Source organism: Oncorhynchus mykiss, chromosome 2, assembly GCF_013265735.2.
Source record: "Oncorhynchus mykiss isolate Arlee chromosome 2, USDA_OmykA_1.1, whole genome shotgun sequence".
NCBI classification, from domain to species: Eukaryota; Metazoa; Chordata; class Actinopteri; order Salmoniformes; family Salmonidae; genus Oncorhynchus; species Oncorhynchus mykiss.
Window position 1 is genome coordinate 70,773,449 of NC_048566.1, and position 16,656 is coordinate 70,790,104.

The 16,656-nt window shown below is 41.5% G+C and overlaps 1 long non-coding RNA gene across 1 annotated transcript; it reads right to left on the minus strand.

Annotated features, from left to right (window-relative positions):
* Positions 1-443: 443 nt before the first annotated feature.
* Positions 444-2,533, minus strand: LOC118941475. Its single transcript, XR_005037732.1, has 3 exons — positions 2,243-2,533; positions 1,736-2,002; positions 444-1,463 (listed from the first exon to the last, which is right to left on the minus strand). It is a non-coding gene; the product is annotated as an uncharacterized LOC118941475 (long non-coding RNA).
* Between the last annotated feature and the right edge of the window lie 14,123 nt (positions 2,534-16,656).

Genomic DNA, 16,656 nt, shown 5'->3' on the forward strand with positions numbered 1-16,656 from the left:
AGGATACGTGTATGAATGATAATGAATCGCTTCTTGTTGGGATGCATTTGTTGAGTAAGGATGCATATGTGGGAAATCTGTTTGAGGTGTTGAAAATGGTGATGTTTGCGCAGAGTGACCAAAAGTCTGTCAGAGTGACCAAGAGTGGTCTTATTTGATTACAGTTTTTTGTGATTGCTTACACACTTGTTGCAGAATTTGGCTCATTGTGTCATAAAACTCTACACACTAGCTAAATAAGACACAACACTTGGAGATAAACCTCTCACTTCTATGTCAAAATGAAACTCTGCAGTCAAAACCTAAATCCTTTCAAAATGGCATTTTTTGCCACAAAAGGATACACACATGCACCATTTGAATGACTCTTTCAAAGCAGCAACACACTGATGTACTTTACACAAAACACTGCTGTCTTTAGTACTTTGTATACCTTTTTAATGTTCTCATACAGGCTTCTGTGAAAGATTGTTCCAGTGCAGCACATCTACTCACATTTCAATGAACACAAAATAGAAAGGCTTCAGAAAAAAATGTAGACAGCTTATTTTTTGCCATTGCAGGTTTTTACAACAACAAATAAACACAAAGTAGAATTACAGTACAGTAATCAATACAATATGTTACTGTAAACTCACAGGAAAAAAAAAATACAGTAAAATTACAGTGCAATGGTAAACAAAAAAAAATAGTATTGTAATGGATGGGGTGGATGTTTTATGGATCCCACCTTCTGTTAGGGTCTGGCCACATCACCTCATCCACATCACACGCAATATCCCCCCTGGCTAGGCAACGGGGAAAATATCGCCTTGCGTGCCATATCCAACACTGGACTGACCCCACCTCAATGTCTCCACATGCCTATTCCATTGCTTGCAGGCGGGCATGTGGTTGGCGGTCATACACTTTCTAACGCCAAGCCGAAAATAATTCCTCAATCGGATTGAGAAATGGGGAGTAAGGAGGCAAGTATACAACTGTGAAGTTATTGTGGTTAGTGAACCAGTCCCTGACCAGAGCAGCCCGGTGGAAATTAACATTATCCCAGATGACAACGAACCTGGGCTGCTCTGGTCCGTCCTGTACAACTGTGAAGTTATTGTGGTTAGTGAACCAGTCCCTGACCAGAGCAACCCGATGGAAATTAACATTATCCCAGATGACAACAAACCTGGGCTGCTCTGGTCTGTCCTGTACAACTACATTATGTAGTGCATCCAGAAATATGATTATGTGTGCAGTATTGTAGGGACCGAGGGTGACATGGTGATGGAGAACTCCTTGCAGACTAATGGCGGCACACAAGGGGATATTTCCCCTGCGCTGCCCAGGGACATTCATAACAGCTGTTTGTTCTATAACGTTTCGGCCCCAATGCCTGGTTTTAAATAGATTGAATTCAGCTTCATCAATGAAATAAACTAATGAGGCTGTGCAGCTGCATCAACGTCCAGGACTCTCTGCAACAGAAAATGCAAACACTGTACAGTAAATTTGGTGTAACTCAAAACACAGGTCTACAATGTCTACATTTTCACACAAGGATGGGGGTAGGGGTGGGGGGGTTGGGTCAGGCACATTCAGTCAAAACTACAAGCTACAGGCAAGGCAGGTGCCTCCACAGACAACACCCCCCACTGCCTAGGTCAGATACTGCTTTGTCTGAATGTATCTATGCAGTGCCAATAGGACAAAATCTACTGCCATTGCAGTATAGTACAATGACACTTACTTGCACATAGTCATAGTGAGGGTCTTTGACTCTAACACTGTTCCTCTCAAATGGAACCCTGGACAGCTGCTCCATCGTAAGATGCGGCAGAGTGTCGACATACTGACACGGTTGATATTATTGAATGTTGTGGAATCTGCGATAATTTGCTCTCATTAGTTGATGTAGGCGGATGGTGTTGTTTGCCAACACTAGATTGACAATGGCCAGTTCCTGTTCATGGTGAACAGACGTTGCCTTCCACCCTCAGGAGGTCGTCTGGCAGTTCTGTAGAAAATGAAAGAATATGATGTCATTGGTTAGGTTCTTTTTTACATACTGTACTGTCATACTGTACACAGTAACATCAAAACGGTATTACATGTACTTCATAGCACTATACCTATTTTTTTGTTCACTGAGGAGCATAGACCTAATATTGTAGGACTACATTGTATTGTACTGTGATGCAGAATGATGTGCAACAATTACATAGGTACAGTCTAGTGTAGAAAGTTGAAGACATACCTGTTTTCCAGTCTAAATGTCCATATTATGGATGCTACCGTGTAGCGACTTAGGTTGGGCTGGACTCTCTGCCCAACCTCCCTTATCGTCAGGCAATGATTTATGACATGGTCCACCAAACTGGCTCTAATGTCTTCAGAAATATGTCTCTGTCTATTGCTTGGTCCCCTTCTTTGTTATTGTCCTGGTTCTACTCCTCTCGCTCTTCATCTATCTCTTCCTCTTGTTCTCGCTCTCACTGCCACCTTGTTTGCAAAGTTCTCACAAAAGAGGTGATCTTACCTGAGGTCTATTTGTAGTGGTAAGGCTCAGACTAATTGGTGTTCAATTACTGTAGAAGTGTTTTCATGTGTGTGTGTGTGTGTGTGTGTGTGTGGGTGTTGCCAATTTCAGGTATGTTTTGCATTTTGAATAGAAGTGTTTTCTCAATGATTGCAAGAGATTTCATTCTTGAACGATGTGTCCAATGTAAGAAACAGTGTGTAGTGTTTTGCAGAAGTGTGTGTAGAATTGCAAACGAAGTGTAAAGCAGAAAATGTGTTTGTACATTTGGTGCCTTTGATTACGACATAGTTACAAAAGTTAAGGTTTTGATGCTTTTGTTTAAGCATTCACTTTCAGTGTGTAAGCAATCGGCAAAAACTGTAATTGTATTTCTGAAGAACAGAGGAAGATTGAAGTGGGCCTCAAAATAATCCGGACAACAAAAGTTTTGTGTTTTGAACTTCGGGCTAGAGCACCCGTCAAAGGAGTCATCTCAGGGGTGACGACATTTGTTCAAGTTGAATACCTGAAGAGAATTCCTGGTGTGGTTGGTGCCCAGTGTCTGAACACTGCAGTGGTTTGGGGACAAAAGCTCTTACAACGTAGCCTACCATACATAACTAAGCTTCACATGAGTAGGCAGTTGCTCTTTATAAAAATATAACAGCACAGACATACTTTCTTTCTTTTTTCCCATTCACCCAGAGTGAAGAATTGTAAAGGATTTGGCCTTGTTTCAAGTGTGTGCAGAAGGACAGATTATGCTGAAGAACGGTGTGTAGAAGGACAAAGGTGTTGCAATTGTGGTGGGGATCATGGTCCCGAGTTCATGGAGTGCCCTGTAAGGGTGAAGGAGATTGAGGTGGCAACAGTCAGAGCGGTCAATCGAATCTCCTATGCGGAGACGATTAAAATAATAGAGAAAACATATAAAAAACGTTATTCTACCTCTATTTTACCAGGTAAAGTGACTGAGAACACATTCTCATTTACACCTATGACCTGGGGAGTAGTTACAGGGGAGAGGAGGGGGATGAATGAGCCAATTGTAAGCTAGTTGAAGATTTTTTTTTCACCTTTATTTAACCAGGTAGGCTAGTTGAGAACAAGTTCTCATTTACAACTGCGACCTGGCCAAGATAAAGCATAGCAGTGTGAACAGACAAGAACACAGAGAGTAAACAATAAACAAGTCAATAAAACAGTAGAAAAAAAGAAGAAAAAAGAGTCTATATACATTGTGTGCAAAAGGCATGAGGAGGTAGGCGAATAATTACAATTTAGCAGATTAACACTGGAGTGATAAATTATCAGATGGTCATGTGCAGGTAGAGATACTGGTGTGTAAAAGAGCAGAAAAGTAAACAAATAAAAACAGTATGGGGATGAGGTAGGTATATTGGGTGGGCTATTTACCGATGGACAATGTACAGCTGCAGCGATCGGTTAGCTGCTCAGATAGCAGATGTTTAAAGTTGGTGAGGGAGATAAAAGTCTCCAACGTCAACGATTTTTGCAATTCTTTCCAGTCACAGGCAGCAGAGAACTGGAAGGAAAGGCGGCCAAATGAGGTGTGGCTTTAGGGATGATCAGTGAGATACACCTGCTGGAGCACGTGCTAAGGGTGGGTGTTGCCCTCGTGACCAGTGAACTGAGATAAGGCGGAGCTTTACCTAGCATGGACTTGTAGATGACCTGGAGCCAGTGGGTCTGGCGATGAATATGTAGCGAGGGCCAGCCGACTAGAGCATACAGGTCGCAGTGGTGGGTGGTATAAGGTGCTTTAGTAACAAAACGGATGGCACTGTGATAAACTGCATCCAGTTTGCTGAGTAGAGTATTGGAAGCTATTTTGTAGATGACATCGCCGAAGTCGAGGATCGGTAGGATAGTCAGTTTTACTAGGGTAAGTTTGGCGGCGTGAGTGAAGGAGGCTTTGTTGCGAAATAGAAAGCCGACTTTAGATTTGATTTTAGATTGGATATGTTTGATATGAGTCTGGAAGGAGAGTTTACAGTCTAGCCAGACACCTAGGTACTTATAGATGTCCACATATTCTAGGTCGGAACCATCCAGGGTGGTGATGCTAGTCGGGCGTGCGGGTGCAGGCAGCGAACGGTTGAAAAGCATGCATTTGGTTTTACTAGCGTTTAAGAGCAGTTGGAGGCCACGGAAGGAGTGTTGTATGTCATTGAAGCTCGATTGGAGGTTAATGAGCACAGTGTCCAAGGAAGGGCCAGAAGTACACAGAATGGTGTCGTCTGCGTAGAAGTGGATCAGGGAATCGCCCGCAGCAAGAGCAACATCATTGATATATACAGATAAAAGAGTCGGCCCGAGAATTGAACCCTGTGGCACCCCCATAGAGACTGCCAGAGGACCGGACAACATGCCCTCCGATTTGACACACTGAACTCCGTCTGCAAAGTAGTTGGTGAACCAGGCAAGGCAGTCATTAGAAAAACCGAGGCTACTGAGTCTGCCGATAAGAATATGGTGATTGACAGAGTCGAAAGCCTTGGCCAGGTCGATGAAGACGGCTGCATAGTACTGTCTTTTATCGATGGCGGTTATGATATCGTTTAGTACCTTGAGCGTGGCTGAGGTGCACCCGTGACCGGCTCGGAAACCAGATTGCACAGCGGAGAAGGTACGGTGGGATTCGAGATGGTCAGTGATCTGTTTGTTGACTTGGCTTTCGAAGACCTTAGATAGGCAGGGCAGGATGGATATAGGTCTGTAACAGTTTTGGTCCAGGGTGTCTCCCCCTTTTGGAGAGGGGGATGACCGCGGCAGCTTTCCAATCCTTGGGGATCTCAGACGATATGAAAGAGAGGTTGAACAGGCTGGTAATAGGGGTTGCGATAATTGCGGCCGATAGTTTCAGAAATAGAGGATCCAGATTGTCTAGCCCAGATGATTTGTACGGGTCCAGGTTTTGCAGCTCTTTCAGAACATCTGCTATCTGGATCTGGGTAAAGGAGAAGCTGGGGAGGCTTGGGTGAGTAGCTGTGTGGGGGGGGGGGCAGAGCTGTTGGCCGAGGTTGGAGTAGCCAGGAGGAAGGCATGGCCAGCCGTTGAGAAATTCTTGTTGAAGTTTTCGATTGTCATGGATTTATCGGTGGTGACCGTGTTACCAAGCCTCAGTGCAGTGGGCAGCTGGGAGGAGGTGCTCTTGTTCTCCATGGAGTTTACAGTGTCCCAGAACTTTTTGGAGTTAGAGCTACAGGATGCAAATTTCTGCTTGAAAAAGCTGGCCTTTGCTTTCCTGACTGACTGCGTGTATTGGTTCCTGACTTCCCTGAACAGTTGCATATCGCGGGGACTATTCGATGCTATTGCAGTCCACCACAGGATGTTTTTGTGCTGGTCAAGGGCAGTCGAGGGCGTTGTACCTTTTGATTGTTCCATTCCTGTGTTGGTGGACTTTCTTATTAAAACACGCTTCTCAGACATCCCTGCTCTCCTGTGCCTGACTCCCACACCTACCACCTAGACGCACGCTGTCACACGACCTGTATGCTCTAGTCGGCTGGCCCTCGCTACAATTTCATCGCCAGACCTACTGGCTTCAGGTCATCTATAAGTCTAGGTAAAGCTCCGCCTTATCTCAGCTCACTGGTCACGATAACAACACCCACCCGTAGCACGCTCTCCAGCTGGAATATCTCACTGGTCATCCCCAAAGCCAACACCTCCTTTGGCCAACTTTCCTTCCAGTTCTCTGCTGCCAGTGACTGGAATGAATTGCAAAAATCGCTGAAGCTGGAGATTTATATTCCCCTCACGAACTGTAAATATCAGCTATCTGAGCAGTTAACCGATCACTGCAGCTGTACATAGTCCATCTGTAAATAGCCCACCCAATCTACCTACCTCATCCCCATATTGTTTTTATTTACATTTCTGCTCTTTTGCACACCAGTATCTCTACTTGCACATCATCATCTGCTCATTTATCACTTCAGTGTTAATCTGCTAAATTGTAATTACTTCGCTACTATGGCGTATTTATTGCCTACCTCCTCATGCCATTTGCACACACTGTATATAGATTTTCTTTTTTTATATTGTGTTATTAACTGTACGCTTGTTTATTCCATGTGTAACTCTGTGTTGTTGTTTGTGTCGCACTGCTTTCCTTTATCTTGGCCACACACACACACACACACACACAAACACTCTCCCTCAAAACTAGAGACATCTAAGGCATTGTGTTCTGTAACAAAAGTGCACATTTTAAAGTGGCCTTTTATTGTCCTCAGCACAAAGTACACCTGTGTAAAGATCAGGCTGTTTAAGAGAAATAAGCTTTTAGTGTATATGGAACGTTTCTGAGATCTTATATTTCAGCCAACACAGAAAGGAAAACGCTGCACACTGCTGCTCTTGCTCCCAGGTGATTTTATTTATAACCAGGTTTTGACTCTTAGGTCTTCATCAGGCACATAATGGTCGAAATGTTGTTAGAAATAAAATCACCTGGGAGCATGAGCAGCAGTGTGCAGCGTTTTCCTTTCTGTTTTCCATGAGTTTGCCTACAACTCCAGGATCTGCGGAAAGTACCTGGATGTGCGTATGTTCTTCAGCTTTTATCTTTTGTTTCAGCTCATGAAACAAGGGACCAAACACTTTACATGTTGTGTTTATATTTTTGTTTTGTATATATCACGACCCCTTCTGCAAGCCTTCTAGCTACAAAACCAAGAGACTATGCTTGTGTGTGGGCACACATGGATGTTGAATGCTGTGCAGCATAGAGGTAAAAGGCACATACCTACATTCATCACACCAGATCATATAATAACATATGAACATTAGCTATGATTTCCAGCAAGGGGGTGGGGGATTATTGTTAAGCAGCGACTGTGTGTTTAGAAAGACAATTGTTGCTAATTTGGTTCAGTTCAATGTTGACTAATGTCTAGGCTGCTTATTTCAAATGAAAGTAATTTAGCAGACACACTTATCCGGAGTAACTTACAGTAGGGAGTGCATACATTTTTCTGCTGGTCGCCCATTGTAATTAAACCCACAATCCTTGTGTTACAAGCACAACACTCTATCAACTGAGCTACGTGGTATGCCATGAGGATGGCACCATCAAGTCTGGGGGTGTCTCAGTTCACACACTTGTTCACTCTACTGGACGTCCCATTCAGGTAACATACACATAAAACACATTTCAAATATTGTAAATGGATCTCTCGCTCTCTCTCTCTCTCTCTCTCTCTCTCTCTCTCTCTCACACACACACACACACACACACACACACACACACACAGCAACAGAGGACTGCTGTAACCACTTCGTCCAGAAGAGGGACATTTTCGTCATTAAGTTTATATATTAAAGGACTCCGTAGAGGAGAACACAGTGAGGATTTAGAGGAAGATGTCACATATAGGTGATATTCAAGCCCTAAAGAGAAATGGTGTTTTGATCATTGTTCCACTTCACCTTTCACAAAAGTTTAGAATGATAAAGAATAGGGAATAAAACCAGATTATTTTCAACTGCTTAGGGACTCCTGGTTATACAACACATGACCACACCATCAGACCAGGCTAAACATTGATGTGATTTTGACTTCCTCCATCATTACTTGTACTCCATGTCAAATCTGTGTTTCAGGATTGTTTAGCTTAACTGAATAGGCGATATTAAGTTTATTTCGCAGGGACAATCTAAAAAAAGTCTCAGAATGTGAGTAGTGACGCTTTGAACCTGATATGTCCTTGACATATAGCTCACCAAATCATGATTTATATAATACATATACACTACCGTTCAAAAGTTTGGGGTCACTTAGAAATATCCTTGTTTTTGAAAGAAAATCATTTTTCTGTCCATTGAAATAACATCAAATTGATCAGAAATATAGTGTAGACATTGTTAATGTTGTAAATGACTATTGTAGCTGGAAACGGCTGATTTTTAATGGAATATCTACTTAGGCGAACAGGGGCCCATTATCAGCAACCATCCTGTGTTCCAATGGCACGTTGTGTTAGCTAATCCAAGTTTATCATTTTAAAAGGCTAATTGATAATTGGAAAGCCCTTTTGCAATTATGTTAGTACAGCTGAAAACTGTTGTTCTGATTAAAGAAGCAATAGAACTGGCATTCTTTAAACTACAACATTAACCATGTCTATACTGTATTTCTGATCAATTTAATGTTATTTAAATGGACAAAAAATGTATATGTACAGTGCATTCGGAAAATATTCAAACCCCCTTGACCTTTTCAAAATGTTGATACGTTACTGTCTTATTCTAAAATGGATTAAATAACTTTTTCCCTCACCACTCTACACACAATAGCCCATAATGACAAAGCAAAAACAGGTTTTTAGATTTTTGGAAAATGTATTAAAAATATAAAACAGATACCTTATTTACAGTTGAAGTCGGAAGTTTACATACACTTTACATACAGGTTGGAGTCATTAAAACTAGTTTTTAAACCACTCCACAAATTTCCTGTTAACAAACTATAGTTTTGGCAAGTCGGTTAGGACATCTACTTTGTGCATGACACAGGTAATTTTTCCAACAATTGTTAACAGACTAACAGACAATTGTTAACAGATTATTTCACTTAAAATTCACTGTATCACAATTCCAGTGGGTCAGAAGTTTACATACACTAAGTTGAGTGTGCCTTTAAACAGCTTGGGAAATTCCAGAAATTATGTCATGGCTTTTGAAGCTTCAGATATGCTAATTGACATCATTTGAGTCAATTGGAGGTGCAACTGTGGATGTATTTCAAGGCCTACCTTCAAACTCAGTGCCTCATTGTTTGACATCATAGGAAAATCAAAAGAAATCAGCCAAGACCTCAGATTTTTTTTGTAGACCTACACAGGTCTGGTTCATCCTTGGGAGCAATTTGCAAACACCTGAAGGTACCACGTTCATCTGTACAAACAATAGTACGCAAGTATAAACACCATGGGACCACGCAGCCATCATACCATACCGCTCAGGAAGGAGACGTGTTCTGTCTCCTAGAGATGAAAGTACTTTGGTGCGAAAAGTGCAAATCAATCCCAGAACAACAGCTAAGGCCTTACCTTGTGAAGATACTGGAGGAAACAGGTACAAAGTATCTACATCCAGTGTAAAACGAGTCAATATCGACATAACCTGAAAGGCTGCTCAGCAAGGAAGAAGCTACGGCTCCAAAACCAACATAAAAAAAGGCAGACAACGGTTTGCCACTGCACATGGGAACAAAGATCGTACTTTTTGGAGAAATGTCCTCCGGTCTGATGAAACAAAAATAGAACTGTTTGGCCTTAATGACCATTGTTATGTTTGGAGGAAAAATCGGGAGGCTTGCAAGCCGAAGAACACTATCCTAACTGTGAAGCACAGGGGTGGCAGCATCATGTTGTGGGTGCGCTTTGCTGCAGGAGGGACTGGTGCACTTCACAAAATAAATGGCATCATGAGGAGGGGAAATTATGTGGATATATTGAAGCAACATCACAAGACATCAGTCAGGAAGTTAAAGCTTGGTCGCAAAGGGGCCTTCCAAGTGGACAATGACCCCAAGCATACTTCCAAAGTTGTGGCAAAATGGCTTAAGGACATCAAAGTCAAGGTGTTGGAGTGGCCATCACAAAGCCCTGACCTCAATCCTATAGAAAATGTGTGGGCAGAACTGAAAAAGTGTGTGCTAGCAAAGAGGCCTACAAACCTGACTCAGTTACACCTGCTCTGTCAGGAGGAATGGGCCAAAATTCCCCCAACTTATTGTGGAAAGCTTGTGGAAGACTACCCAAAACGTTTGACCCAAGTTAAACAATTTAAAGGCAATGCTACCAAATACTAATTGAGTGTATGTACTCTTCTGACCCACTGGGAATGTGATGAAAGACATAAAAGCTGAAATAAATCATTCTCTCTACTATTATTCTGACATTTCACATTCTTAAAATAAAGTGGTGATCCTAACTGACCTAAGACAGGGAATTTTTACGAGGTTTAAATGTCAGGAATTGCGAAAAACTGAGTTTCAATATATTTGGCTAAGGAGTATGTAAACTTCCGACTTCAACTGTACACTACCAGTCAAAAGTTTTAGAACTCCTACAAGGGTTTTTCTTTATTTTTACTATTTTCTGCATTGTACAATAATAGTGAAGACATCACAACTATGAAATAGCACAAATGGAACCATGTAGTAACCAAAAAAGTGTTAATCAAACCAATATATATTTTATATTTGAGATTCTTCAAATAGTCACCATTAGCCTTGATGACAGCTTTGCACACTCTTGGTATTCTCTCAACCAGCTTCATGAGGTAGTCACCTGGAATGCATTTAAATTAACAGGTGTGCCTCCTTATAAGTTCATTTGTGGAATTGATTTCCTTCTTACAGTTTTTTCCAACTGCTTACACAAGTTTTCAAAACTCTCCTTTTTTTCAAAACTCTACACACAATTCCCAAAACTGCACACACAAAATGCAAAATGCCTCACATCTCCTTCAAAAGGTAACACTGCATTCAAAATGCCATAAACACATGTCAGAATGAAGCATTTGCATCAAATGGCAAACACTGCTTTCATAATAGCAAATTTTTGGATATACCATGTAAACACTGTTGTTCTAAATCTAAAGCTCTTTGGTCTTTCATAGGCTTATATCTACATTTCAATACAATGTTCTACAGTGAAAGTAATCTGCTGAGAGGGGTAACAAGTACACTGTAAACACCAATGCAATGTAGAAACAGAAAATATTTATTAGGCCAAACATTACTGTTGTATTCAGTAGCATACAACAAAACCATAAACATATGTAAATCAAAAGTATATTCTTTAGAATTCAGTAAAGAACACAATTGTGTGTGTGGGGTCCTGGGGGGGCAGTCCAGGAATTGGTAGGGGGGGCAGTCAGCAGTGCTAAGCTACACTTAATCTCTTCTCCGGCCTGGGTCTGGCCACAATACTGTACGGACCCAGTGTGGCATTGTGATGGAGGACCCCGTTTTGAGTGAGGGCAGCACACATAGTTATATTACCCCCACGCTGTCCAGGGACATTGGTAATTGCCTTACTGTCCTATTACATTTCTTCCGCGGCGCCTGGTTTTGGTGAGGTTGAAGCCAACCTCATCCACATAAATAAATTCATGGCGAATTACATGGGCACCCAGCTCCAATACTCTCTGTAACAGACAAAAGGATATACAGATGAGTAAATATGGTATGTCTGAAGTACTGGAAGTAGTGTTGCATACATACCTCTACAAAGTCATGTCGCATATTCTTGACTCTGTCAGAGTTTCTCTCAAATGGCACCTTGTAAAGTTGTTTCATCATCACTCGGTGCCGTTGGAGGATGCGTTGTATGGTCGACAGGCTTACAGCATTGATGTTGTTAAATATGGTGTCATTATTCAAGATATGCTCTCTTATCTCTCGAATCCTAATTGCATTGTTGGCCAAAACCATATTTATAATTGCAGTCTCTTGTACATCTGTAAACAAGCGTCCTCGTCCTCCATGATGTCTTTGCCTTTCCACTCTGTACAGAATTCAAACACAGTATGTGTTCAGCATAGGAACTGTAAACAATGTACAAAAAAATGTAGTACAGCATGATAACCAACCTCATTCATTCAATGCAGTGCAGTAAATGGATGGCTTAGAGTTACAAATGTTTATGCAATACTATGCAGTCATACGTATTTTACAGTACATTACTGTAATGCTAAAATAGTCATTAGATAGTTGCATACCTGTTCTCATTTCTGAAGGTTCGAATTATGGACGCCACTGTAAATCGACTCAAGTTGGGCTGGACTCTCAGTCCAGCCTCTCTCATGGTCAAACTGTGGTCGATCACATGATCAACAAGTGTTGCCCTAATCTCACCAGAGATGGCTCTCCTTCCTTCTCTTCTTTGTCCTCGTCCTCTTCTTCTTCTTCCTCTTCCTCTCCCTCCTCCTCCTCTTGCTCTCTGTCCATTGTTGGCATCCATTGTTCAAAACAGGTAATCTGACCTTTGACCTATTTATAGGCCTATACTACAGTAAAGCAGTGATTGGTTAGTGATCAGTTAAGCTATTAGTGTTTGGAAGATAGGAGTGTGACCTGGTGAATAAGTGTAGCATTTTGATTGGTTGTGTTTTGAAAAGTAAAGCAAGTCGCTCCCTGTTAGATTTTTGTGTTTTAGGTAGAGAATTGTGTGTAGTGTTTTGAAAAAAGTGTTTTATGCAATTGACAACTGAGTCAAAGGCTGAGAAATAGCTTATGGTTTTGGATATTTGGTGTGTAGTTTAGCACTTTGAGTGAGAGGTTTTAAAAATCGTGTGACATGAAAAGATTTTGTGCGTAAGCAGTTGGAAAGAACTGTAATGCATCTGAGCCAAGCAGTTGTGTTGTGACAAGGTAGGGGAGGACACAGAAGATAGCTCTATTTGGTAAAAGACCAAGTCCATATTATGGCAATAACAGCTCAAATAAGCAAAGAAGCTCAGTCAATACGGAAAATTTCAAGACCTTTGAAAAAAAATTCAAGTGCAGTCGCAACAACTCTCAAGTGCTATGATGACCGCAACAGGAATGGAAGATCCAGAATTACCCATGCTGCAGAGGATAAATTCATTAGAGTTACCAGCCTCAGAAATTGCAGCCCAAATAAATGCTGCACAGAGTTCAAGTAACAGACACATCTCAACATCAACTGTTCAGATGAGACTGTGAATGAGGCCTTCGTGGCATTTGTGGTCTTTGTGAAATGCGATGTGGGTGAACGGATGATCTTCCCATGTGTATTTCCCACCGTAAAGCATGGAGGAGGAGGGGTTATGGTGTGGGGTGGCTTTTCTGGTGACACTGTCTGTGATTTATTTTGAATTCAAGGCACACTTAACCCATGCTACCATATCATTCTGCAGTGATACGCCATCCCATCTGGTTTGCGCTTAGTGGGACTATCATTTGTTTTTCAACAGGACAATAACCCAACACACCTCCAAGCTGTGCAAGGGCTATTTGACCAATAAGGAGAGTGATGGAGTTTTGCATCAGATGACCTGGCCTCCACAATCCCCCGACCTCAACCTAATTGAGATGGTTTGGGATGAGTTGGACTGCAGAGTGAAGGAAAAGCAGCCAACAAGTGCTCAGCATATTTGGGAACTCCTGTTAGACTGTTGGAAAAGCATTCCAGGTGAAGCTGGTTGAGAGAATGCAAAGAGTGTGCAAAGCTGTCATCAAGGCAAAGGATGGCTATTTGAAGAATCTCAAATATAAAATATATTTGATTCCATATGTGTTATTTCAAAGTGTTGATGTTTCACTATTATTCTACAATGTAGAAAATAGTCAAATAAAGAAAAACTCTTGAATGAGTAGGTGTTCTAAAATTTTGACCGGTAGTGCATACATACAGTGCATTCAGAAAGTATTCAGATCCCCTCACTTTTTCCACCCTAAGCACACAGCCAAGACAACGCAGGAGTGGCTTTGGGAGAAGTCTCTGAATGTCCTTGAGTGGCCCAGCAAGAGCCCAAACTTGAACTCGATCGAACATCTCTGGAGAGACGTGAAAATAGCTGTGCAACAACGCTCCCTGTCCAACCTGACAGAGCTTGACCGGATCTGCAGAGAAGAATGGGAGAATCTCCCCAAATACATGTGTGCCAAGCTTATAGTATCATACCCAAGAAGACTTGAGGATGTAATCGCTGCCAAAGGTGCTTCAACAAAGTACCGAGTAAAGAATCTGAATACTTATGTAAATTGTATATACAGTGCCTTGCGAAAGTATTCGGCCCCCTTGAACTTTGCGACCTTTTGCCACATTTCAGGCTTCAAACATAAAGATATAAAACTGTATTTTTTTGTGAAGAATCAACAACAAGTGGGACACAATCATGAAGTGGAACGACATTTATTGGATATTTCAAACTTTTTTAACAAATCAAAAACTGAAAAATTGGGCGTGCAAAATTATTCAGCCCCCTTAAGTTAATACTTTGTAGCGCCACCTTTTGCTGTGATTACAGCTGTAAGTCGCTTGGGGTATGTCTCTATCAGTTTTGCACATCGAGAGACTGAATTTTTTTCCCATTCCTCCTTGCAAAACAGCTCGAGCTCAGTGAGGTTGGATGGAGAGCATTTGTGCACAGCAGTTTTCAGTTCTTTCCACAGATTCTCGATTGGATTCAGGTCTGGACTTTGACTTGGCCATTCTAACACCTGGATATGTTTATTTTTGAACCATTCCATTGTAGATTTTGCTTTATGTTTTGGATCATTGTCTTGTTGGAAGACAAATCTCCGTCCCAGTCTCAGGTCTTTTGCAGACTCCATCAGGTTTTCTTCCAGAATGGTCCTGTATTTGGCTCCATCCATCTTCCCATCAATTTTAACCATCTTCCCTGTCCCTGCTGAAGAAAAGCAGGCCCAAACCATGATGCTGCCACCACCATGTTTGACAGTGGGGATGGTGTGTTCAGGGTGATGAGCTGTGTTGCTTTTACGCCAAACATAACGTTTTGCATTGTTGCCAAAAAGTTCAATTTTGGTTTCATCTGACCAGAGCACCTTCTTCCACATGTTTGGTGTGTCTCCCAGGTGGCTTGTGGCAAACTTTAAACAACGCTTTTTATGGATATCTTTAAGAAATGGCTTTCTTCTTGCCACTCTTCCATAAAGGCCAGATTTGTGCAATATACGACTGATTGTTGTCCTATGGACAGAGTCTCCCACCTCAGCTGTAGATCTCTGCAGTTCATCCAGAGTGATCATGGGCCTCTTGGCTGCATCTCTGATCAGTCTTCTCCAGGTCTTGGTAGATTTGCAGTGGTCTGATACTCCTTCCATTTCAATATTATTGCTTGCACAGTGCTCCTTGGGATGTTTAAAGCTTAGGAAATATTTTTGTATCCAAATCCGGCTTTAAACTTCTTCACAACAGTATCTCGGACCTGCCTGGTGTGTTCCTTGTTCTTCATGATGCTCTCTGGGCTTTTAACGGACCTCTGAGACTATCACAGTGCAGGTGCATTTATACAGAGACTTGATTACACACAGGTGGATTGTATTTATCATCATTAGTCATTTAGGTCAACATTGGATCATTCAGAGATCCTCACTGAACTTCTGGAGAGAGTTTGCTGCACTGAAAGTAAAGGGGCTGAATAATTTTGCACACCCAATTTTTCAGTTTTTGATTTGTTAAAAAATGTCCTTCCACTTCATGATTGTGTCCCACTTGTTGTTGATTCTTCACAAAAAAATACAGTTTTATATCTTTATGTTTGAAGCCTGAAATGTGGCAAAAGGTCGCAAAGTTCAAGGGGGCCGAATACTTTCGCAAGGCACTGTATCCGTTAAAAAAATATATACATTTACAAACATTTCTAAAAACCTGTTTTTGCTTTGTCATTATGGGGTGTTGTGTGTGGATTGATGAGGGGGAAAAAACTATTTAATAAATTGTAGCAAAAGGCTGTAACATAAGAAAATGTGGAAAAAGTCTAAGGGTCTGAATACTTTCCGAATGCACTGTATTTCTGTTTCTGAAATATGAACTGTTTGTTTTAATGCAGAGCCTAACTGTTTTCTCTTTCTTTCATGCTGTAGTTTTATTTGTCACTGTTTTTGGTCAGTCAATATTGTGTAACTTGCTCATTAACAATTACTGTCCTGTGAATGCACTGAACTGAGGAGTGTCAGTTCTATTCAGTGTAAGCGAAAGATCTAAGAAGCTATCTGTGTTGATGAGTTGTACTCTAACCTGTTTAAAACCAACAAACCTTTATCCTTCAATATCCTTGTTTTTTATATCTGCCTCCGACAGTTTCCCTTAAATGGGCATACAAGCATTTCGCTACATGCGCAATAACATCTGCCAAATATGTGTATGTGACCAATACAATTTGATTTGATTTAGAACCCATGACTGAATAGATGTTATAACCAGGTCTTCAGAGCATCACCCTAAGTGTAGTGGAGGTGGTTTAGTGAACCATGCACTAACCTTGTCTAAGACCTGAAGCTAATCTGTAGGCTTTATCTCAGGGGGCTTACAGTCTTGTGGCAATATACCTGGCACTAGTTCCTAAGCACAAATCAGAAACAGTGGTATATTGAGGAATGGGCAACTCCAAACCAA